The sequence below is a fragment of the Sinocyclocheilus anshuiensis genome, unplaced genomic scaffold (genome assembly GCF_001515605.1).
Source record: "Sinocyclocheilus anshuiensis isolate Anshui unplaced genomic scaffold, SAMN03320099.WGS_v1.1 scaffold615, whole genome shotgun sequence".
Lineage (NCBI taxonomy): Eukaryota > Metazoa > Chordata > Actinopteri > Cypriniformes > Cyprinidae > Sinocyclocheilus > Sinocyclocheilus anshuiensis.
In genome coordinates, this window is record NW_015552647.1 from 1,330,575 (window position 1) to 1,336,331 (window position 5,757).

Below are 5,757 nucleotides of genomic sequence, written 5' to 3' on the forward strand. Positions count from 1 at the left end.
ATCAAAAAGGAAAATTCTGTCATTAATTACTCACTCTCATGTCGTTCCAAACCCGTAAGACCTTCGTTCATCTTTGGAGCACAAATTAAGATATTTTTGATAGAATCTGAGAGCTGTCTGATCCTGCATAGACAGCAATATAACTGAAATGTTCCCAAGTCCAGAAACGTAGCAAGGAGATCTGTAAAATAATCCATGTGACATCCTTTTTGAATACTTTCTGTGCGCAAAAGAAAATAAAATAACAATTTTGGAGAATATCCGCTGGACGTAAACAGCGTATGCTGTTCTGTGTCAGTTGCGTCACGCCGAATGACCTCCAAAATGGCACCAGGGTGACGCGGAGGAGACAAGTTGTTGAATAAAGTCTTTTTTTTTTTTTTTCGCACAAAAAGTATTTTCGTAGCTTCTTCTGTGTTAAAGGGAAAGTTCACCCAGGAAAGAAAATTGTCATCATTTGCTCAGCCTTGTGTCGTTCCAAACCTGGAAATTTCTTCTTTCTTTTTTCAAAAAAATTGAAAAATGCTATAGTCGTTCTTTTCCACACAACAATGAATGGAGACTCAAAATTTGAAGCTTCTAAAAGGATGCTAAAGCATCATAAAAGTTGAGATGGACCAATATTAAAATTCACATTTTTATTATTATTTTCATTTTATGGATGATAACCAATAAAGAGCTGACATTCGAATTCTTCACTGTTTTATTGAAGTACATAAAAAATTACAGTCGTGCAAATGTAGTCATTATGCACAACTTTATAATGTACAGTATGAAAAAAATAGAGAACAGTATTTTTTGAGATTAACTTCAAATGACCGTTAGATGACAGCAAAAATAATCTTTAGGGATGCGTGATATTGGATTTTTGCCGATATGTTTCAACTCATTTTGTCCGATACTGATATATTTCCTTTGGTTTGGAAACAACACCTAGTCTCTCCTGTGCAGAGATTATAAGCAAATTATTTTTAATTTTGGTTAGTTTTGTTAGAACTGAATAAACGATAATAAAGTTCTTTTTATAATGAGCGTACGTTTGAAACATTTGAAAATAACTATAAAAAAATCACTAGCAAACTAAATGCCGAATGACCTCCAAAATGGCACCAGGGTGACGCGGAGGAGACAAGTTGTTGAATAAAGTCTTTTTTTTTTTTTTTCGCACAAAAAGTATTCTCGTAGCTTCGTATAATTGCGGTTGCACCACTGATGTCACATGGATTATTTTACAGATCTCCTTGCTACGTCTCTGGACTTGGGAACATTTCAGTTGCGTTGCTGTCTATGCAAGGTCAGACAGCTCTCAGATTCCATCAAAAATATCTTAATTTGTGTTCCGAAGATGAACGAAGGTCTTACGGGTTTGAAACGACATGAGGGTGAGTAATTAATGATAGAATTTTCATTTTTGGGTGAACTATCCCTTTAAAAGATCTCCAAAAAATAGTTCGATCTGGTTCACAAAATCAGTCTGAAAGATTTCTTTAGAGACAGTGACTGATTGCAGTGGAGGAGAAGATTATTAGTGAAAACTTACTTAATTGACTTAACTTCAGCAGACTTGGAATATAGCATCACATGGACCACAAGTAAGTTCTACAAAATTAATTTGTTTTAGTTCCAAAGAAGTAAGAAAGTCATGTGGGTTTAGAACAACACAATGACAGCTTTCATCTTGGGGTGAAGTATTCCTTTAGGCCTCATCCAGAGATTTAAAAAAAGATAGAGAAAATGCACTTAGATAACGAGAGAAAAAAGTTTGTAATCCGGACTGCAGAAAGCAAATTCGAGAGATGGATATTAAGACAGGCATAATTTGGGAAAAAAACTCACCGTTATATAAACTAACATTACTTTCATCTCTAATTAATTCCTCCCGCATGTTTAAATTTATCTTTAGTCTCTCTTTAAATAAACTTTATACGCCACAATGAGAGGAATAAATAGTCTCGGAGGAAGCCAAGCTGTGCTGTGGAGTGGTTCGACTGAATTCTGCACACTGTTGTTTCCCAGTGTTCTCACCTCTAATTTGGCTGTGCTTGTTAGCAACAAAATGAGATGAGCCATGCATCCCAGATGCATCCATAAATAAACATGATCACACGAGAGAAGGATCCCATTCCTATTTGAATAGCAGATGTGGCACGGATAGAGAGCTGAATGTGTATTTTCTCCTGTGAGTCCTTCCTCTCTCTGTCTCACTCCTGCAATTCATAATGACACTAAAGTTCCCAAAGCTTAGTCACACCTTTGTGAGATTATAAACCAGGCCATAGAGGCAGTGTTGGCTGATCTATGGAGAGGCTGATAGTTTATTGATCCACATAACACTTGTTTGAGGGTTTACTTCAAAAGAAACTAACCCAGGTCGGCTCATAAAAGTATTACATGACAATGTGGTTTTACTCTCTTACTGACAACTGTAGGGTTCTCAGATGTTTCAACAAATTAATTTCCATTCTTTTTCCAGTCATTCCTGATTACTTTGTGGAATTAGATTAAACAATTATTCTTTTTAGCGTTCAGATAGCTCCAAGAAGACCCTCAACTGACTGATGTTTCAAACTGACAAGTTATATTCTACACAACCATTTACAAAAGAGCAATATCTATCCGTTTAAATATTTAGAACAGAGCAAAACCAGAAAAATCACTTTTCCAGGCTTGCAAAGCACAATTCCCTGAATTTTCTCTCCACGGGATTCCATATGCATCTTCCATACTGTGAGGGATGCATTATTAGAGAATTTTGCTACAGATGACTTGAATCAGAACAAATGAAGATGCTGAAGACCTATAGGTAGCACCTGCCAGTTTTTATCCCTTATACATCATATCTTGAGTCTGAGGAAATACAAGGTTATCTGCAAGATAAGAGTGATGTTTGTGCCCCATGATCTTCTGCCCTACATGACTGAGATCAGTGCAGTTCACATAATAAATCACACATGTGCTGCTGCTGCTACTACTACAATAGCATATGGGTCAGAGTTCACATAATATAATTTAAAGTTGAAAAATATAAAATGGTCACAAAATGTGTTTTTTCTTAAGTCATGCTATGTCCAAAAGAAAGTTGTTACTTGTGGTTAAACTGTATTCGGTTAACAACAGCTGATTCAATTGTTTTCACTGTTGTTGATCGAATATCATTGATCAATGAACATATGGTTCAAAGGTCATGCCAACATGGCGGATGTAGCCTACTATGTCCGGAAATATATTGCTTCTACACACCTGCATACCTGAATAACGCCCATCATCAATCCAGAAGTAAGTCCTCCAATGAATTCAGTACACACTGCACTGTGAAAGTACGAGATTTGGGGCGCAGATTTTCCTACAGTAGAACGCTACTAGGCCTATTTCACCGCTACTCTACATCGCGACCAGTTTAGTGTGATTCTCGAAAAATTATGATTCATGTTGAGTGAATAAAAAAGCTTAGTGTAGTATGACTCTCGAAAAAATGACTCTCTTGTGATCCTGTTCTTTTTAGTGAATCCAAAACATACAGAGCTATGAGTGTAGTCCGATTCCAGAAATGCATTTTTTTGTGATACGATTCAACGAGCACGACAGGGTCCAATTCGAGAGGGTGCTCGCTGCAGAGCCAAATGGGAGGAGCTGGAGCTCTAGCTCCCCCTCGCTGGATGTAATGGGTGGAGCTAGACACCCAACCACTCCCTAACCCTACCCCTTACCCTATCGCTAAACATAACTCCACCCATTAGTTCACACAGAGGTGGAGCTGGACATCCAGAGAGGGGGAGCTGGAGGTCATTTGGCTCTGCAGTGAGCAGTACTTGTCCAACTTGTCCAAAGATCTGAATCTTTTTTGGTGAATCTTATGGATTCGTCGTGGTGTTATATGAATTGTTTGCTTACAAAAACTCAAGTTATTCATTTTGTTTTGTTTACATGAAACGAACTATGTTATTACATTTAAATCTCCTACGTGAGACAGGTTTTATTGACACCCATGGAAGATACAGAGTTCTGCTCTACACTCTCAAAAATGCTGAGTTGTTTCAACCCAACTTTGGGTCAAATATGGACTAACCCAACCGTTGGGTTAAATTTTTACATTGAATTTTTAACTCAAAAGTTGGGTTCGTCCATATTTGACCCAAAGTTGGGTTGAAACAACCCAGCATTTTTTAGAGTGTAGTTAGTGTTAGATATTCATTTATATGACTGAATTACTGAATGAATTAAATCACCACATTTTTGTTTGATATTTGACACTCTGAAAAGTCTACGTGAAAAGTCTAAGCCGGTTTAAACATTTTATTTGTTATCAGACTATCTGTCCTTTGAAATCTCAAATTATCCCACAGAGCCTACAGACTGCAGAGTAGCCTAATGCTTTGAGAATTACATTTCTTTTCTCCCCCATATAGGCTATTCCTTTCTTCCCCATATAGGCTATTCCTTTCTTAAAAGTACTAAAAGATCGCAAGTGGAACCGGGTTTGAAGTAATTATTAAATTCCCATCCCTATCAATACGTTGAATTATAATTGGGGTTGTGGTCAGGATTTCAAGTGTAAAAGCAGCGCTTGCTTTTCATATTTAACATAAGGCATATTTATAACGATATTCATAATGTATAAACATTACATTATTTGGCATCTCGAATAAAACTTGCGCTTACTGCTTAACTTTAAATAATCTAATAGCGCATGGATAATGAATAACTCACCGTGACGCGCTCCCGTTCACTGTATTCCGAGTCAAAATAAGAGAAGACGTGGGAATTTACTCCATATGCAGTGATGGGATGAACCTCAGCACCTCTAACCCCCTAATGTCGTCGGTAACATCTTTCCTGATATCGTTCTCTCACTTTTAGCACCAAATAGATGCCCTCTAAATCGAAGTCTGTGTGGAGACGGACAGGAAAACGAGATTTATTCCCTCTCGTGCAGAGATGCTCCTCGTATTCTCGCAAGCGCCCCGCAATTAGTCCACGACTCACAGCGCTCCGGCGTATCCACTGCACGCACGTGCCCCGTGATCGGTTCCTACCAGCAGAGTGATCCAGAAAGGCGGTTGGTTGGTTAGGTATATATGATGCGTATCTCCTCCTCCAGCAGGCACTCAGCGGATGAAATGCGCAGTTGTGGTACCTTACATGCTGATGCACCTCCAGCTGAGAGTGTCTTTGCAAGCACGCCACAAATTCAATGAGCAAAGTGCCTCTAAGGGAAGATTTTTATGTGATAGTGATTTGCACCACTTGTCTAATGCCTACCCTCTCCTGCATGCAGTGCCGTTTGCTATTTTCTGGTTTGTGCGTTAGAAATAGGATATCGGTCATAAACTGGACCCTGCAGTCTTGCAATATTAGAAATGTAATAGCATGTAATGGCTCTGCTTTAATTCCCCGTACATTTGAATAAAGCTCATACCATAGGCCTATATGTGCAATGCTGAGATATGACAAGGGCAGCTCAGGATAAACATTGCCTAATATGTAAGAAGATTCATTTGTTCCACAAAAGCATTCCCCCGTAGCACTTGCAGTTTGTTCACAGCTCGACTTAGGGGAGATGAGAGCTAGTTGTCACACGTTTTACTCCTGTGAATATTTCTCAGGGCAGATTTATTTTTGAAAGTCAATTAAAGGCACAAGCTTTAAAGTCTCTGATACAAAAAAAAAACAATTAAACATGTCCACCAATAAAAGATACAGTTCATTGAACACACATCAATCAACTCAATTGGACACGTTGTCACACTATAACAAAAC

General features: G+C 38.2%; 1 protein-coding gene across 1 annotated transcript in view; it reads right to left on the reverse strand.

The window, feature by feature from the left end:
* LOC107666965 (contactin-3-like) overlaps positions 1-5,041 on the reverse strand; it is a 69,996-nt gene extending 64,955 nt beyond the window's left edge. The window contains exon 1 of the mRNA XM_016458523.1: positions 4,708-5,041. The gene's annotated coding sequence lies outside the window, so the exon portion shown is untranslated. The remainder of the gene's footprint in view (positions 1-4,707) is intronic.
* Positions 5,042-5,757: the final 716 nt, after the last annotated feature.